The sequence below is a fragment of the Sceloporus occidentalis genome, unplaced genomic scaffold, assembly GCF_023333645.1.
Source record: "Sceloporus occidentalis isolate IW3139 unplaced genomic scaffold, rSceOcc1.0.p SCAF_5, whole genome shotgun sequence".
Lineage (NCBI taxonomy): Eukaryota > Metazoa > Chordata > Lepidosauria > Squamata > Phrynosomatidae > Sceloporus > Sceloporus occidentalis.
In genome coordinates this window covers 42253152-42273385 of record NW_028316985.1, presented here as the reverse complement: position 1 = coordinate 42273385, position 20234 = coordinate 42253152, and the positions used below count along the sequence as shown (strand labels likewise).

The 20234-nt window shown below is 40.9% G+C and overlaps 2 non-coding genes across 2 annotated transcripts; one reads left to right on the top strand and one right to left on the bottom strand.

Annotated features, from left to right (window-relative positions):
- Positions 1 to 6417: 6417 nt before the first annotated feature.
- TRNAD-GUC (transfer RNA aspartic acid (anticodon GUC)) lies at positions 6418 to 6489 on the bottom strand. The gene has a single exon. It is a non-coding gene; the product is annotated as a tRNA-Asp (tRNA).
- Positions 6490 to 7584: 1095 nt separating this feature from the next.
- TRNAW-CCA (transfer RNA tryptophan (anticodon CCA)) lies at positions 7585 to 7656 on the top strand. Its single transcript has one exon. It is a non-coding gene; the product is annotated as a tRNA-Trp (tRNA).
- The last annotated feature ends 12578 nt before the right edge of the window (positions 7657 to 20234 follow it).

The following is a 20234-nucleotide window of genomic DNA, read 5'->3' as shown; positions in this document are numbered from 1 at the left end:
GGACAGAAGGTTGAAACATAGGGCATGTCCTGGAAAAGGAGGACGTCTGGTCACACTGAAGAAAAGGCACTGAAGGAAGAAAATTATAACTCACATTTGAGGACAAATGCATAGGAAATGAGAGGAGGAAAGGGGGAAGGAAACAATCTATAGCCTCTTTAAAACTAACTGATTTATTTTATTGCAACGTGATCTTTTGTGAAAATCAACCCATTTAGTCAGTTATTATATCTGAGGAAGTGGGTTGATATCCACAGACGTTTATGCTAACATTTTAATCAGTCATTCTTAAAGGGACTGCTAGATTCCTTTTTTAACTCTCTCTCTTTGTTGATTTTAATCTGGAATTGGTTAAATTATTTATGTTGTTTTACCTGTTTGCTGTCCTGAGATCTCATGATAAAAGGGTGGTATAGATATATTTTAATGGATAAGTAAATAGCTGCATATAAATCAGTTTTTAAATCTAGCTCATTTGTGCAACAAAGGGCAGGATAAGAGCTTTCAGTTTCATGCTGCTGTGTTGTAGTCTTTTGAACAAGACTTTGCCCTTTTCTCCCAAAGCAGGTTTCACTTTATATCACTCTGGCAGAAGTGATCACTCATACTGGGAGCCAGGTGTTCCTATGCATCTGAAACAGTGACTTTATTATCATTTGAAACTATAGAATGTATTGTGTTGAACTACCAAGATTCCTCCTACCCTATCACTTGCTGCTATTTTTAAAAGTTTCACACGGGGTTGAAAACACAGGCCTCATTTTCCCATCATCGTCATCATCATTTGCTTTGAGGGAGTACTGTTCAGAAATTTCTTCAGTCACATTCTGAAAAATAGCAAATGTTTATATATCATTTATTCATTTTTCAAACAGGTACTATAATGTTGTTGTTTTTATTGTTACCAAGTTTTGTTTTAATAAAATTTTGGGTACATGTGGTATGTGCTCTGACCCCTGACTGAGCTCATAGAGGGCCCGCCATTAAGCGAAAGGTGAGGAGACCACGTAGGCAGCTCACCTTGCAAAGGCAGAGTCCCTAGAAAAGATAGAATTGGAAAGTCTCTGCAGGAAGTTTGGGAGTCGCCAAATCAGAACCGCCACTGCTTGCCCGAGTAGGACAATAGACTTGGCTTCACACCTGATGAGCCAGTGATCAGCTTAACAACTCAGTAATCAAGTCGAATGCCCCTCCAAATTGTGTCCAGACCTAAATGCATTGTGCAACACATTACTTGCTCTTAGCTTAACAAAGCCCAAGCAATCAACACCTTTGTCTAGCAAGTCTCCCTAGCCTCCAGCTACGTTTCGCACTATAAGAACCCCAGGTTTTTGGACCCTCCTTGGGCTATCAGCAGGTTGCAAGCTGGTCCATGCCAGTTTGAACTCTGATCTTAGCTCCCGCGGCCCTCTTTCCTCTGTGCTCCGCGGCCGTGATCCACTATCCATCCAAGCTTCATCAGACTTCCTGGAGAAGACTTCTAAGGTAGTATTCCCTAATGGTGCCTCTCTTTCTCAAACCTATCTCCCTAACTCACCCATCCCCTGCTGTAGCATTGAATGTGTGTGTGTGTATGTTTCCCTTTTTGCTGTGTGGTTTTCCCTGTGCTTTAATAAATGTTACCCTTTTAATTGGACCTAGTTGGTATCAGCGTCTCTTTCTCTTGGGGCTTGCTGGCGACCTCTGGTATACACTGTTGGCACTTGGTTTTGTTAGGGCCTCCTCTCGGCTATATTTGAGCTAATTAAAATTCCCCTAAGCGAGAGACTTCCTAACATTACCATACTCTCAGAACAATCTGCACTTATGTATAGAACCACTAAAACACTACAATGGGCAAGTGGAGAAGGGGCTGTGTGTGTGTGTGTTGTTGTTGTTGTTTTAATAATCTACCCAGAGGCAAATGCCCAGATTTTATCTATATAATGGTGACATTCTCAAGATAAGTGATGATAATACAATACTGTGGAGTTGGGTTTTTTTAGCTCAGAGACATGCCCCATTGTGTTTCCCTGTAAATCTATATTAGATTTTCAGCCTTCCTTTACCCATAGACCTGAATTGCAGAAATTTGCTTATATGGAAGACATTGGTGGGGTACAAGCAGCAGTAGTAGGGAGGATGGTATGTGAGAGGGTGAACTTAGCCTTTGAACCTGAAAATCATTGGCACTTGTCAGCTGCAGGCAGAATATAATGTAAAGCCACTGAGAACTGAGTGTATTGCTGTCTGCATGAGCCCATCCTTGATTCTTCTGCTTGGTCATAGGTAGAATTCAAAGACACAGCCATGATAGCTTGGATAAGTGAGCAAAAGGATACTGTAGTACCTCCGAGACTGAGAGAAAGAAATGTGCAGCCTAAGCTTTCATAGGAGTTTATCAAACGGGAGGAATTTCTCTTAAATTTGAATGAAAAGAAAGTGGGGCCAGAACGCATTCACTTAAAGTCGTTAGTTTAGCGCAATTATGTGAATGCGCATTGTGTTTGAACTGGCTTCCCATTGCCCGAAAATAGCATGCCATTGCCCGAATTTGCATGGGGCAGTCTATCACGCAGTAACATGTAACCCCATGATTGCACTCAGACTGACATCCCATTGCCCGAATTTGCGTGTAGTGGGTTATCACGCAATAACGCCTAAACAGACAGGCAGGATACCACAAGCCAACTCAGTGGTATCTTACCTATGGTTTCCACCTAGGTCAGTCCCCAGGCCAGTGCAGCAACAGGTGGGTGTCCACATGTCCGCCCACTGCCCCACTCGGGGTCCACTGTGTGCCCCTTACCTTCCACCACCATTACGTCTGCTCTGAAGGCCCCTGCCATGGCCTGTAAGGGTGGAAATGGGGCACCTGGCTACATCCACATAGCCAGGAACCCCCTTCTGACATCACAGGCCACAGCAGGGACTTTCAGAGCAAACACAATGGCGGCGACAGGTAAGAGGCACACAGCGTTGTGTGGTATGACAGCTGTCCCCACTGAGTTTCTGGAAAACTCTGCAGTAAATATCAGTATTTCTAAGTCAGAAACAGCTTGAAGACACACAAAGTAAATCATCATCATCATCTTCTTCCTGTGGAATCCTGAGATTAGCAATTTAGAGAGGAATATTGTGAATTATTCTCAAGCAGCTTTAGTGGCTCCCCAGAGTACAAATCCCAGGAATCCTTAGGAGGCAGCTATAGTCTCATATAACTTAACAGTGTGAAAAGGCTCTTAATCAATGCTAATAAAGAGCTTGGTTTGCTGCAGAGGCAGCAATAGCCTTTTTCATGTTTTTTTCTCCTCTTGGGTTGCAGTGAAGGAATCCAAGAGTACCACCAGATGGCGCTAATACAAGCTGTCCTATGAGCTTGTTTCCTCTGAACTAAAGCGTCATTGAGTATCTGTGAAAGAATCGCAGAGCACCACTAGAGGGCGCCAACACTGCTGACGACTGATGTCGTTTTCCTATAAAATCCAATGCACTGCAAAAATAAAAACGAAATTATTTGTCGTCCTTAGCACGCAGGGGTGACTTCTGTCACGACTCACAAGCCGTCTTCTGATGCAAGGCACACTATTCATAACTACTTTGAAAGTTTGCATCATGTGTCTTGTGCATTTTGGTTGATCCAATTAAAGTATCCCTCCTTTGTGGATTTGGGGTGTTATTGTACTTTGCTGTATGGCCAACAAGGCTACCTCTAGGTATATTTTCTGCTAGAGTGTGATTGAAGGCATCAGCCCAGGACAGATGTGTCTCAGGTTTAGTTAGCCAGGAAATGGCCTTCTCTTTTAGCTCCTTTTTTGGCATGCAAGGAGCAGGTGGCTGACCTTAGTTCCCCCAACAGTGTTGCTGACTTGACTCACTTCTCTAATTTCGATGATGAAAAATAATCTTAGACAAACCGATACATCACCCTGCAGGAGTGACGGGACGTGAACATTGACCCCTGCCGATTCCTGGCTTTCCATTTGCCTGGGACAAATTGTATGCATTGCCCATTCCTGACCCATGGTGTTTGGAAAACTATGTAATATCCACTTCTCTTGTTTCCAAAATGTTTAGCTATCCAGACTTTATGACTGCAACTGTGTGCTGTGTGCCTTCAAGTCGTTTCCAATTTATGGCGACCCAAAAGTGAACCTATCATGTGGTTTTCTTGGCAAGATTTGTTTAGGGGAGGTTTTCCATTGCCATCACCTGAGGCTGAGAGCATGTGACTTTCCCAAGATCACTCAGTGGGATTCATGGCAGAGCTGGAAGCTGAACCCTGCAATTAGTTAGAATGTGGGATACACACCAAAATAACACACGTTACAATAATGCCACCTTAACTCTGGATCTTTCTCTGCTGCATGTCACCTTGCGTATTGGATAGACTTTATTAAAGAGACCACAAATATGAGTTTGCAGGAGCTGGGCAGAGCAGTAGAGGACAGGGGGGCCTGGAAATGTCTCATCCATAGGGTCGCCATGGTTGAGATCGACGCAAAAACAATTAACAACAACAACAACTATTATTATTATTATTATTATTATTATTATTATTATTATTATTAACCTTTATTTATAAAGCGCTGTAAATTTACACAATCATGGACAGACAGGCAAGCACACATTCACACACATGCAAGCAAGGCCAGAAAAAGTGGATTTCCCCTGAGCCATGGTTGCCAGATTTTACAAACAGCAATACAGGTATAACAGTTAATAAAGTAGATAGAGCACTACTTCTTTCACAGAAACTTTGGTGCCGGTGGTAGAAATAACATCGAAAGAATAGGGATTGGTTCCTACAAATCTTGACCTGTTCCTACAACCAGGTCAGGTGAGCCTCACGTAAGTAAACAAAAACATTTTGAACCTTCCTGAGACTACTTGAAAGCGTCTTAGAAAATCCCTCTAGGGTTGACTTCCCACTGCCACTGCCACAACCCTCCACTTTTCTTATTATTTCCATTTTGGTGACCAAACCTATGTTTCAGAAAAGATTTGAAAGGCAGTTGCTGTTTACCTTGCCTGTTGGCTTGTTGTAGACAGGCAGATACAGCTACAGTGGGATCAGCTAGAACAGAATCCCATTCTTTCCCAACTCAGGCTATATTGTACTGTTTACTACAGATGTGCTTCTGCAACCCAGCATCAAAAGTTTGTGTTCCTCCATCCTTCCATCCCCATCTCCCAATGCTGATGCTGCTAAAAAAGATCTAGCTAGTCAGAGGATAAGGAGGAAAAGGGGGTCTGGGCAGGCACAAAGAGACTTTGTAAGAGGCTTTGTTAACTGAAGTATGCCTGTGCATACCTTTTATTTTTTGTAATATTATTTTTGCTAATATTTTTATTTTAATAGTACATTGCTATTTTATTATTATTATTAAGCTTTATTAAATATAGCTTAATAATAATAATAATACAGCAATTTATTATTATTATTATTATTATGCTAATATTTTTATTAAAATAAAAATAGCACATAAAAACAATAACATAAAAACCACACATGCTTCTATTTAACATACCAGCAATTTCATTTTTTTAAAAGTAAATATCAAATCCTAATAATGCATTGTATGAGTGTATTTTAACTGCTGGCTTTATGTGTTGTTGTTTTGTTTGTTTTTATTTGTGTTTTGTATTTTAACATTTTGTACCCACCCCTTATTTATTTTTATTTTATTTTTATCCCGCCTTTCTCCTAAATTGGGACCCAAGGCGGCTTGAGGAGAGGGGGGGAGAAATAAAATGAATAAGAAAATGTATTAAGGAAATGAAAAGCTGCTATTGTTACTGATAGCCAAAAGACAAGAAAGTAGGCAGACATGATTATAATGATGCCAGCATAGTAACAGTGGTTTGGCCTCTGTCAAATAAAGAGGCCAAAATTCAATGTCTCGTTTGGTGGAAATGGCACAACTCATTTTCTCTTTCTATAACCGTGTAAAGCAGGGGTAGGCAACCTGCGGCCCGCGGGCCGGATGCGGCCCGGCGAGGCCTTGGGACCGGCCCCCGCCCGGTCCTGCCGCCAATTGCCACCGGGGCCTTTGGCCTCTCGCGCGCAGGGGCAAGGGGGGCAATTGTCTATAGATGCCTCAGAAACATGCATTTATATTAAAAAAATTTTAAAAATCAGCAATTTTTTTGTGTGTCCTCCACTTTTTTTAAAAAAGTGTCCACCATTTGAAAATGTTGTCCAACATTTGTCCCGGTTTAGTTATTTATTTAAATTTTTTAAAAATTATTTAATTATTTATTTTTTGGCTTCGGCCCCCCCAGTTGTCTGAGGGACAGCAACCCGGCCCCCAGCTCAAAAAGGTTGCCTACCCCTGGTGTAAAGTATGTGTTATGCTGTTTGGGGGGGAAAAGAAAATTCAAATTGAAATACTGAGGTAAATTTCCTGAGGGAGTTAAAAATAAAATGTTCAGCTTCTCCCCGTCGGGGAATCGAACCCCGGTCTCCCGCGTGACAGGCGGGGATACTTACCACTATACTAACGAGGAACTGCTTGGGAAGCCCTCTTCAGTAGAGGCTATGTATTTCAAAGCCAAATATAAGTATTAGCTAAGAAGCTGAATAGAGATCAAGTCAATGGAAATGTGACAGAGATTCCTAAGTGGAAATAATGGCCAAAGTCTGGAAGAAGAACAAAGAGAGAATCTGCAGTCTATAGTCAAAGCTTCATAATAATAATAATACAATTATTATTATTATTATTAATTACACCAAGTATTTAGAAAGATAGATGCTAAAGATAAAGAGAAGTACTGTATGTGTAGTTTTTAAGTTATTGTTTTTTATGTGCTGCTTTTATGTTAATAAAAAATATTAGCAAAAAATAAATAAACAAATTGCTATTTTATTATTATTATTATTATTATTATTAAGCTTTTAAAAATAAATAATAATAATAAAACAGCAATTTTTTATTATTATTATTTGCTAATACAGTGGCACTGCAGCCCCTCACTTCAGGTCAAAGAAGGAGGGGGGGGCAAAACACACTGCAGAAATAATCCAGTTTGAGACCGCTTTAACTTGCCCTGGCTCAATGCTAGGGAACCCTGGGAAGTGTAGTTTTGTGAGAGACTTTGAGCCTTCTCTGTTAGAGAGAAGGAGCTCTGGTGCTACAATAAACTACAGTTCCCAGGATTCCCTAGCATTGAGCCAGGGAAAGTTAAAGCGGTCTCAAACTGGATTATTTCAGCAGTGTGTTTTGGACCATCGTCAAGAGAGCTCCTGCTGTGCTTATGGGGGCTTCTGACAGGATGTTTTGGAGGAAGAGATGTAGAGGCTGAGGAGGGCTTTTCTGAGGAGCAAAATGCCAGAGGAGTTTGAAAAGCAAGAAAGGCGGGAAGGAAGGCAATTAGGAACAGCGAGGAAGGATGGCCCCACAACAACCGCCCCCTCAGCAAAGAGAGGCTTTCCTTGTATCTATAACCCCTGGAAGAAAAGGGCAATGAAACTGTGTGAGGCCCGAGTAGAGAGGTCTGTTTTTTGAACTGTGCTTTTCCCGCGCTTTTCCCCCTCCTATTGAGCTTGTCTGTCAGCTGCGCGCCTCTCAGGGTTCTATAGCTCTGTTCAGCAGAAATTCCCAGGACCTCGTGGCGCAACGGTAGCGCGTCTGACTCCAGATCAGAAGGCTGCGTGTTCGAATCACGTCGGGGTCAATTAGATTTTTTTCATACCATCTGAACTGAGCAAAGCAACCACAAAATCTTGACCAAATGCACAGCTATGATTAACATCACCTTCCTTCCTTCCTTCCTTCCTTCCTTCCTTTCTTTCTTTCCTTCTCCTGTATTATTTTTAATCCCTTTTCCTGATGATGAAGAAGCCAGTGGAGCTTCAAAAGCTTGCAACATGTATAATGTGCATTTTGGTTGGTCCAATAAAGGTATTGTGGATTTTGGATGATACTGTTCTGCTTGTTATACGCAGGGTGGCCAGATGTCTTCTTCACTGCAAAGGAGGACAAGGCACTGTGAAATATAAGGCATTCAAGAAAAATGTAGGGCGTTCCCAAATAAAAGCTAAAATCACTAATAATGTAAATATAAATCCATGCTTTTTAGTCGTGCTCCAAATGCGAGGATGTTTTGGAATTCCTCCTGGACAGGAGGCTGAAATGGAGGGCAGGTCCTGGAAAAGGAGGACGCCTGGTCACCCTGATTATATGTGATGACATATTCATTTATCAGAAAACTGAAGTCTGGCAAAAGGTACCTGCCTATACGCCATCCATATATATATATATATATATATATATATATATATCCAACCAGAGGTGAACACATTGATAAAGCAAGTTGCCCTATTTACTTACACCTTGTGCTACCACTTTTAGCAGTGCAGCTGCCCAGGCTGCCATATCTTCCAAACTGTTTCTGGGAGTGCGCCAACAAATGGTAGCAAGTGTGGGCCAAAAACACAGGCATGTGTTTCAGCTGAGGTTACATCAGTTAGCCCTAAGAGCCAGTGCAAATGTTAGCGTACCCAATTATCCTTATAAAAAAGATCCATGCAAGTCGTCTATTTGTATGACCAACTTAACACTTTAAGTAAGGACTTAGAGAAGCTTGCAATAAGTCCCTCTGCAAGGTGACCAGATGTCCTCCTTTTCCAGGATACATCCTACATTTCAACCTGTCCAGGAGGAATTCCAAAGTCTCCTCCATGTTGAGCATGACTGAGAAGCATGAATTTATATGAGTGTTTTTAGCTTTTATTTTCTAATGTCCTACATTTTTTTCTTGAATGGCCTACATTTTATGGTGCCTTGTCCTCCTTTGCAGTTATGATATCTGGCCACCTGTCCCTCTGGGACTAGAAAAATCACACTACGCATTTTTCTAGTCACATGAAAGGAACTGCAGCAATCTTGTGTGTCCCTATTTCTGATGTTAATTTTTACACAGAAATACTGATAGAAAATATTTCAGAATTTAGCATTAGCACAAGGCACAGATGGAAGCATCTGGCAGCAACTGAAACACCCATGTTCAAGCTCTCAGGTAGAAAGGAATGGAGAGCAGGTAATTAGGAATCAAAGCAGGGGAAATACTGAAAAGCCCATCCACTCTGCATTGCTTGCCACAGTCCCTTTGTCCTAAGTGCCCTTCTTTAAATAACTTGACTTCAGGTTCTGGTACAAATATTGGCTTGCGATGATAGTTTGACCTCAGGGATAGATAACTGATGGGATTGTTTCTTTTTTAAAAAATGGGTATGAATATAGATGAAAGCTGACCCAATTAAGTTTGATAGAGGCCTTCATGTCAAGAAATGAATATTTGCACAAAAATATAATTATTATGTTTTTATCTCACCACCACCAGTGATTTTTTTGGCCTTAAAAGAAAGTCAAGTGTGTAGGTTTTCCCATCACTGCATTACCATGTTGGAAAGAGCAGTCACCATATCACTGCCAACACAGTCAGTTAAGGTTATCTGGTTTTGGAAGCCAAGACATCCCAGAGCCTTGAATGGGAGGTAGCCACTAAGATCAGGGATCTCCAGATAAAGTTAGCAAAGAACCATTCCTGAATTGGCTGACCATGCTATTGCTGTCTGATTTGGCATAAGGCAGCTTTCTATGTGTCTATCATAATTTTATTTGACATTAAGAAGAACTGTACTAACTTAGATAACAATCCATGGTCTGACTTGGCATAATGCAGCTTCCTGTGCTGCTATGTTCCTGAGCTGTGCCTACTGGATGTTTTTCCCTCTGACGTTAAGAAGAACAAGGAAGAATCCTAGATGAAAGAACTGGACAAAATATTCCAGGTGAAGTCTAAGCATAGCAGAATAGAGTGATACTATTACTTCCCTTGATCATGGTTCATAGTACAAAACCCAGGTATCAGTATTTGCTTGTTTTCTATAAATTGTTGAACTCTTTTCTGATAAGAGATATCATAATTTTATTTATTAGATGTTACTGCTTACTTTACATATCCACATTTATAAAAATAAATAAAGATGTAGATATAGATAAATATCACACACAATATCAGGAGTTCATAGACTCTCATCATATTATACTGTGATATATTCCATCATTTTGCAGATGTGCTGGCATTCTGTGCAAGACAAACGGGAAGTCCCTGTACAAATGAAGAAATTAACACAAATATACCTAACACAACAGTTTTCACAATCAGCAGGGGAAATCTTTTAAAACATGCTGCCTGTCACTGGCTTTAAAGTGGTCAGTTAGGATCAAAAGATCTGCAAAGCCAAACACAGAACAGCTGAACTACAGCTTGCCAGGAGATTTGGCTATATATCCAGTGGCTTGATTGGGGACACAGATCCTGGTTTTTTTATTGATAGTATATGTGTTATCGACTTACTTTTGCAAAATATCATGCAACATCTGTTTTTGTAGAAAAGAAAACATTGTTAAAAAGGTAATTAACTTTCTGCATTTTGTTTCCTCTGATGGTACTGTTGACAACAACCCACCAAACTGTAACACAGGTTACCATTTCCTGCACCAGATGTGGACTATAATTGATGGAAGTGTGTTTCATAATAAAATTGTTTGTCCCCAAAAGCCAAAAGATGCTTGGTTGTTTTTACTGCAACATAGTATTAGGGTTACCAGTCTGGAAAACAGTAATCATCTCTCAGTATTCTTGATATACAATGTTATCATAGTTTTGTCAGCGCAATTGCTGGGGTCCAACAACCACTGTCAGCAACTCAAACGAGTCCTGGGGTTAAATCAGACCCTTGGAGCAGAGCTGGCAATTTCCAGAAGCTGAAGCGTGGCTCCCAGAGTCCAATTGGGATGACAGCAACTGGATGTCTTCCAGGAACTGCAGCAATGCAGGAACCTCCAGGGACACACAGCAAACCGATGCTGTAGCTTCTTCTGATAAACCACCAGAGAAACTAAATCTCCCAAAGTGCTCTTTTTTCACAGTGCTATTATACAAAACTAGGGCCTGTTACAGACAGCCAAAATAAAGCTGCTTCGAGTCACAGTAGAGATATGGTGTTTCAATGATGCATGCGTCCTAAGAGTTCAGAAGTTGCACCAAAGCCACACTCCAGCCCTAAGGACTGGAGCGTGGCTTTGGTGTGGCTTCTGGACTCTTAGGACGCATGCATCATTAAAACACCATACCTCCACTGTGACTCGAAGCAGCTTTATTTTGGCTGTCTGTAACAGGCCATCATCTCTAAAACTCCAAACCATACCAATCCAACTCCTTCTACAAACCCACACCACACCCTTGCAACCCCTGGGCTTATATAGTCTCCAGACCATGTGGTCTCCCAAACCCAGTGAGTTCAGGTGTGTAACCATGTCATGTGTCTCCTGTGCAATCTAGACACATGGTTTCATCATCCATGGCTAAATGCACTTGGATACTGAAGTGGCCTTGAGTCAATGAGCTTCAGCTGTGCTGATCAGCCTTGCCACTCTGCTGAAGGCTCATGGCCAAACACACACACATCAAGCATTTCCCTGTGTGCTGTGTTTTAACCCTTCAAATCCCTGACAAGTTTGTGGTGTTTTACTAGAAGAGCAGTTAGTAAACTCTATTGAGCATTGATGTGCTAATGTAATGATGCCTTAAAACTATTTAAACTTTGCCTAATAATTGAATCATAAATGTGCATTCCTTTCTAAAATATTTAATCTAAATATTTAATATAACTAAAGGAAGTTATATGAAATACAATAAGTCTACATAATACTATTTGAAACTATTATATGTCTAAACATATCAAGCAGATTTATTTATTTATTTATTTCAAATATTTATATCCCACCTTTCTCCCCCAGTGGGATTCAAGGAGGGTTATAATAATTTAAAAAGACAACATAATTTTAAAAGACAAAAGTAAAAGAGTTAATTTACAAAAGTTAAAACATGATTAAACATTTGTAATATTAAAACATAAGTTAAAACCAGCACAAGTAAAATTCAGCCACCAAACGCCTGCCTAGATAAAAATGTCTTCAGCAGAAAGAGAGCAAGGAGGGAGCTGAGCTGGTAGGGAGTCCCACAGTCTGGGAGCAGACATGGAGAAGGAATTTATATTTCTAATATTTATTTGTTGATACACTGCTAGTAGCTCACTTGATGGCATATTAGTTTGGGGGATGTCAATATAGAAGAGCACTCTTTTAATCTTTTAAGTAAGGATGGGATTGTACAGTCCTCCAGATGTTATTAGACTGCAACTTCCAGCAGGCCTAGCCAGTGGCACACACTACTATCGATCTAGAATCAAGCCATTCTGTGAAAAGCGAGAACAAAGTGAGCTACATTCAAGTCTTGCTGGATGATCACATGTTCCAATTAAGTTGTTACAAATGCAATAATTTGAAGAACAATCATATGTATGTATTATTTTAAGAGACAGTGTGGTGTAGTGATCTAAGTGATATGGATGATAACTCTAGGAGACCAGGCATTTAATCCTTGGTCAACCATGGAAACCCTCTGGATGACTTGGGGCAAGATAGAAACAAATCTCTCAGCCTCAAAGGAAGGCAATGGTAAACCTCTTCTGAATAAATCTTGTCAAGAAAGCCCCATGATGATAGTTTTCTTTTAGGGTCACCATAAGACAGAAATAACTTGAAGGCACAAAACAACAATATTTATTTATTTTTAAATGTGAAGGGGGAGGGATCCCACCAAGACAAATAAAGAAAGTGATATGGAGCTTATCGCTTGGCTATTAAAACCGTCTTATTTCTATCTGGTTTAAAGCTTAATTTGGGTGGCATCCTGGTTCTTATCAGGTTTTTGCTGCCTAATTTGCTGCCTGAATACAGCCCAGGTCCCTCCCCGCTCCCAGGAGTGCTCTGCATGGCTCTTTTTGGATCCTGGAGTTTTCTGACTTAAGAAAATGGCCGACGGAGCGCTCCTGCAAGCGGGGATGGACTCGGGCTGTATTCAGGCAGCAAATTAGGCAGCAAAACCCTTCTGATAAGATCAGGATGCTGCACACATTAAGCTTTAAACCAGATAGAGGTAAGCCGGTTTTAATAGCCAAGCAATAAGCTCCTTGAACAGATGTAAACATGGAGTATTTTAATGTCTGCTTTGCTCAAAGCCATTTACAGTCGGAAACAAGTAACCCCATGCAATTAGAAGGTAGACAAAAACTTCATGAACACAGCAATAGTAAATTTGATTATTATGAAATCAACATATTTTCTATCTTGACAATTTTTTGGTCAACTTGTTCCCTAATTGTATTAATCAATTTCCCTTTAGTTAGTCCATAATTTTTTGAACTATCAGTTCAGATACATCTTTCTGGAATGTATAATTGGGGGGAAATTTCTGGTGTTCTTCCATTGGGTCATCATCAGGCTCCTTTCCATCCAATTTTTTAAAGCATATGAAACACTAGACCACTGTCTGACCAGGATAGTGAATGAATTCAGCTTCTGCCATCAAGACTGGAATGCAAGGGCAAGGGGTGAAAGTGGTGATAGCGGCTCCTTTAGGGATAGCTGAAATCTTGGTGACATCTGCAGTGGTCTGATAAACAGTTAAACTACCTAAGATTAAGCAACAGGACAAGCAATATATGTTACATTGTGCTTTTTATTTGCCATCAAGTTGGCTTTGACTTATGGCCACTTTGTAACGGAGAGATCTCCAAGAGTCCAGGTCATTAGCAGCCCTGCTCAGATCTTGCAAATTCCTTGATTGAATCAATCCATCTGTAATGTGGTCTTACTCTTTTCCTATTGTCTTCATTTTACCAAGTGTTATCTTATTTTCCAGTAAGCTATCTTATTTTCCAGTAAGTACTACCTTTCCATGGTAGTGGGATCTTGTGCTCCCAGTAAGCAAAAATCAAAGCTGATGATAGCATTGCTACTGGTAGGATCTCCTGAGTTCTGTTGAGGAGCCAGATTAAATGTACTAAACACATTAACTCACTAAGGGGGACTCTGGTTAGCCACAATAATGACAATGGTAGAGTATCTCTCAGAGACCATAGCAGTGATTATTTTGCTAACTTGTGAGTACAATGCAGAAGGAGTCAACAGCAAACTGCTTCAGAATGTTATCTTGGGAGTCAAGCAGATGGGACAGGAAGTGTGGTCCCGGGCCAATTGTGCCGGGGCCATGGCAACTGCACATGCCAGGCCCCGATCCATGCCATTGCCGTGCTTTTGACCTGGGCCAGGAAAAGGCGCAGTATTTTTGTCCTGGTTCTTCTTGGAGGTGTGAGGCATGTAAATGCCATGCCCCCAGTGTGGCCTGAATCTTTTGGTCCATTTTCTGAGGTCCATAAAACTCTATAGACAATCCAAAATGTTACATTACAAACTCATTAAAAGTATTGGCTGAGATTCTAGATAAGTATGAGTATATTTAACTAAGGGCCAAGGCAGACCAGCCCCATGGGGCAGCGTGACACCACCCCTGAAAGAGTTGGATGGGCACTCGGCAGCTGCACATCGTTGCCCTACTCTGGCTTTTTTCCAGTGCAAAAGAGGTAGCAAAACGCTGCTCCTTTTTGTGCCGGAAAAAGGGTGGCTTTTCCATGGTGATGGCATCTTTTTGGCATTCCTGTGGCATGTGGTGTATGAACGCTGTGCTATCATAGCACCACTATGCTGCCCATAATCTGGTTAAGTGAGCAATGTGACGCAGGCTTCGGGGCGACATCAAGGCATGCATCATCTATACGCCACGTCCCCCCTCCCCCCCGCCACCGGGAAGCTGGCGTGTTGTGCTGATCTGTACTAGCTCTTAGTAGCATATCCTGGCCCAACTTCCAGTTAACCCCTGTTGAATTGCCAGGCAGCAGCTGCTGGAAACAGTGGGAGTCTGTTCTTCCACCAACTGGGAGCAGTAAACTGATGTTTCCACCGCTTTTCACCAGCTCTTTCCAATGTGACAGTCAGAAGCAGGGGCCATATTGCAATTCCTCCTAGCACTAGAGATCATTAAAAGGAGGGGGACAGAAATATCAGTCTGCTGCATCCCAATCAACTGGAGAAAAGTTACCTATCACTCACAGTGACTACTGCCTGGTAAGTCAAGACTGGAAGGAGCAAGTTTTTCACAATCCCCACATATTCCCTATACTTCTGAATATGTAGGGATAGCAAATATAGAATCATAGAATCGTAGAGTTGGAAGAGACCACTAGGGCCATCCAGTCCAACCCCCTGCCATGCAGGAAATCCAAATCAAAGCATCCCTGACAGATGGCCATCCAGCCTCTGTTTAAAGACCTCCAAGGAAGGAGACTCTATCACCCTCCGAGGGAGTGCATTCCACTGTCGAACAGCCCTTACTGTCAGGAAGTTCCTCCTAATGTTCAGGTGGAATCTCTTTTCCTGTAGCTTGCATCCATTGTTCTGGGTTCTGTTCTCTGGAGCAGCAGAAAACAAGCTTGCTCCCTCTTCAACATGACATCCTTTCAAATATTTAAACAGGGCTATCATATCACCTCTTAACCTTCTTTTCTCCAGGCTAAACATCCCCAGCTCCCTAAGTCATTCCTCATAGGGCATGGTTTCCAGACCCTTCACCATTTTTGTCACCCTCCTTTGGACATGCTCCAGTTTCTCAATGTCCTTTCTGAATTGTGGTGCCCAGAACTGGACACAGTATTCCAAGTGGGGCCTGACCAAAGCAGAATACAGTGGCACTATTACTTCTCTTGATCTAGACACAATACTTTTATTGATGCAGCCTAAAATTGCATTGGCCTTTTTAGCTGCCGCATTACACTGTTCACTCATGTTCAACTTGTGGTCTACTTGGACTCCCAGATCCCTTTCACATGTAGTTTCATTCAGCCAGGTGTCACCCATCCTAGATCTGTGCATTTTATTTTTCCGCCCTAAGTGCAATACCTTACATTTCTCCGTGTTGAATTTCATTTTGTTAGCTTTGGCCCAGCTTTCTAGTCTATTCAGGTCATTTTGAATTTTGATCCTGTCCTCTGGGGTATTAGCTATTCCTCCTAATTTGGTGTCATCTGCAAATTTGATAAGTATGCTCCCAATTCTGTCATCCAGGTCATTGATAAAGATGTTGAATAGCACTGGGCCCAGGACAGAGCCCTGTGGGACCCCACTGGTCACTTCTCTCCAGGATGAAAAGGAGCCATTGTTGAGCACCCTTTGGGTTCGGCCGGTCAACCAATTACAGATCCATTTAACAGTTCCTTTGTCTAGCCCACATTTTACAAGCTTGTTTGCAAGAATGTCATGGGAAACCTTGTCAAAGGCCTTACTGAAATCAAGATATACTATATCCACAGCATTCCCTTCATCTAACAAGCTGGTAATTTTATCAAAGAAAGAGATTAGATTTGTCTGGCATGACTTGTTTCTCTGAAACCCATGTTGAGTTTTTGTGATTATGGAATTGCCATCTAGATGTTCACAGACTCTTTGTTTAATTATCTCCTCCAGAATCTTTCCTGGTATCGATGTCAGACTAACTGGACGATAACTGTTGGGATCCTCTTTTTTCCCCTTTTTGAAGATGGGAACAACGTTTGCCCTTCTCCAGTCTGCTAGGATCTCTCCTGTTTTCCAGGAGTTTTAAAAGATTATTGCCAATGGCTCCGATATTACATTGGCCAGTTCTTTTAATACCCTTGGATGGCGTTAATCTGGTCCCGGAGACTTAAATTCGTTTAGATTAACAAGGTGTTCCTCTACTATCTCTTTACTTATTCTGTGCTGAAATTCCCCTATTCTGTCCTCTGCTCCATTATCCTCAGGTTGAGCACCCTTTTCCTTTTCTGAGAAGACTGAGGCAAAGAAGGTGTTGAGTAATTCTGCCTTTTCTCTGTCCCCTGTTAACATTTTGCCATCCTCTCGACGCAGTGGCCCTACCATTTCCTTTTTCTTACTTTTGCTGCGGACATATCCAAAAAAGCCCTTTTTGTTGTCTCTAACCTCTCTAGCAAGTCTGAGTTCATTCTGCGCTTTAGCTTTTCTGACTTTACCCCTACACATGCCTGCTATTTCTTTGAATTCCTTTTTCGTGATTTCCCCCTTTTTCCATTTCTTATACATGTTCCGTTTCAAACTCAGCTCAGTTGAAAGTTCGTTAGTCATCCATCCTGGTTTCTTGAGACACCTCCCGTTTTTCTTTTTCACTGGAACTGTTTGAAATTGTGCCTTCAGTATCTCCCTTTTGAGAAAGTCCCATCCGTCCTGAACTCCTTTATCTTTTAGTATTTCTGACCATGGAATCGCCCTCAATACTTCTCTAAGTTTACTGAAATCCACTCTCCTAAATTCTAGAATGTGTGTTTGACTATGCCTGGCTTCTCCTTTCCACTGTATTACAAACTCCAGGAGAACATGGTCACTTCCACCTAATGATCCCACCACTTGCACCCCATTAACCAAGTCATCCTTGTTGGTTAGGGTCAGATCTAAAATAGCTGACCCCCTTGTTGCCTCTTCCACCTTTTGGACAATGAAATTGTCTTCCAGGCAAGTGAGGAATTTGCTAGACCTTGAGGATTTTGCTGAGTTTGAATCAGTTATGAATGTAACTTCAGATTACACATTCTTAACCATCTTCATGTACCCAGCAATTATAGTTTTATATAAATTAACACCAAAGTCATACATAAAAAATACAGCAATGACTTGTTCAGATCCTTCAATATATTATTGACTCACATTAGGATGCTAAATGAGAACCATACTCAGAGTATGCAGCAATTATGACAAAATCAGATTAAGTTCTTAGAAGTAACACATAGTTAAATTTGTTTGTTTTAAAAAGCACTGAACAGAGTAGCACAGAGTTAATGAACTAATCTTGAAAATGCTGATTGGTAAATAACCCCCTGCCTAAATGTTTGGTGAAGCAAATTTGGAATGGAATTTCTTATTTTTAAACCTAAGATTACACAATGCAATATTCAATAACAATTTTGTTTTGCTTAGAATGCTATTAGAGAAAAATTATACTCCTAAACTCAAGAAATTAACTGTTGCTTCATATTTTAAAAAAAGTTTTTTATCTCCCCTTTTCACATTCCAACAGCTTTAAAAATTCTGGAGTGGTTATTTCCACAGAAAATGCTTTTGGCTTCTACTTTCAACATATTTCACATTTTTAGGCACCTGTTCATGTTCTTTTCAACAGCTGAAACAGTTAAACATAGTTCTATCATATAAATCTAAGGTACATTTATTCAGTAGTTAATCCTAGTGATTTCAGTTGGCTTTGTCGTTTGTCGTTGTGTGCCTTCTAGTTCTTTCTGACTTCTGGTGATCCACATAAATACAGTATGTGTAAGACTGTCACCTTAATATGACCACTTGCTTGATGTTCTTGCCATGCTGTGAGATGCAGCTTCATATATTCTTGAATTCTATTGAAAGATCAGGATAGGTTTTGTAATGTTATCTTATAAATCAGGAATGAGAAGCCCCTTGGCTCTTCAGAAGTTTTGCACTTTGGTTCCCAAAAGTCCCAGCCACCATGACCAATGGTATTATGGGAGCTGTATAGCCAAAGTTTTCCCACTTCAGGTATATCTAAGAGCCAAAGTTTCCCCACAGCAGATATAAATAGGAAATAACAAAAACAAAATAAAACTAAATTATACATGTCATATACTGTACGTTAGATTTCATCACAGCTAGCCTGTTGAAGAATTTATACATGATCCTGAAATGCATGAAGGTTACCTTTCAAAAACTGTACCACCACAAAATACTGTACAGGCTTTCTCAAATGCTTTCCCATGGCAAAACTCCTGATCCTTCTTAAGACAACTTGAATTTGAGTCTAAACTTTTCTATGATGTGGTAGTCTTTGAAGTTCAGGAAACATCCATATTTGAACCCCATCTACATTTTCTTAACATAGTCCCATCTTTCCATGTTGGTGGGATTTTCCACAAAGCAAGAAGCTAAAATGATGGTAGGATCACTACTGGTAGAGTCTACTAAGTCTCACAGGCATTTGCTGAGGAGCCAGACTAATAAATGTGCCAAAAAACTTAACATGGTGACAGAAGTTACTGGATGGCAACATTAGTGTTGGGGGGTGGCCCTGAAATGGGCAGAGTATCTCTCAGAGATAACTTCAGTGGCACTTTAGATAACTACTTTGAAATGTATTTTAACTTGAAAGCCCTATGATGAGAAAATCTGAAAGGAAGCAATGGATAGTATGGGAAGGTAAGCCCCTCAGGTCAGAAGACACACAGTTAGCTACTGGAGAACAGCAAAGAACAATTCTGAATGCAGTGTGAATGTGACTAATGACACAGTTGTATTCAAGATGAAAGAACATTCAGCTGCTGATATGCTCAGATGTGAAAGGAAAGTCTGAAGCTGCGCAACATGTGTAATAGGAACATGGATTGAGAAGCAAGAATCATGGGACACAATGTGCAGTAAAACAGAAATGGAACATACAAACATTGCAATACTTGAGGTGAGTGAGCTAAAGGAAGAATACATTTTCAATATGATAATTACACAGAGTTTTAATCAGAAAAATAAAAATCTAAGAAATGGGATATCATTAATACTGAGGAGAGATACAGCAAAAGTAGTCAGGGAGTATAATGCAAAGTCTGAATAATATTAATAAGCCTTCATGAAAAAGCCACTGATATAATTGTAATCCAGGTGGAAGAAAGGGACAAATTCTGTGCTGGAGTCCAGGAGGAAATTGATCACACACAAAAACAGGACATGTTGATAGTCTCAGGTGATTGAATGAAACACCAAAGTAGGAAACAGAGCAAAACCAAACATAGGGCCAAAACAGACCAGCAAAAAATGCTGGATTTGGGGTGGTGTGGCATATGCACGATGCATGCCCCACTTCCCCCACACTGGCATCACACTGCCCCAGTGACCATGCAGCAGGTAACATCACAACGTTTCTGTGGTGCAGTGTTTACATGCGCTATGCCGCAAAAACACTGAAAAGCCGTCACCGTGATGGCAGAAAGGACACCTTTTTTCCACCCCCAAAAAGAGTGGCATTTTGCCACTTCTTTTTGGGCTGGAAAAACACCGGATTGAGGCTGCAGATTGTGGTTGCCACAGCCTTGATCCTGTGCTCCAAAGGGTGGCATCAGACAGCCATTTGTTTCGGCCCATAGTCAGACAATTTGTCCTTGGAGCAAGTAATGAAGCAGGAAGCAACTTTCTGAATTTTGTGTGCCTAACTATCTATTAATTGTAACCACATTCTTCAGACAGCTATATACGTACACCAGATGGTCAGTATAAAAATTAAAT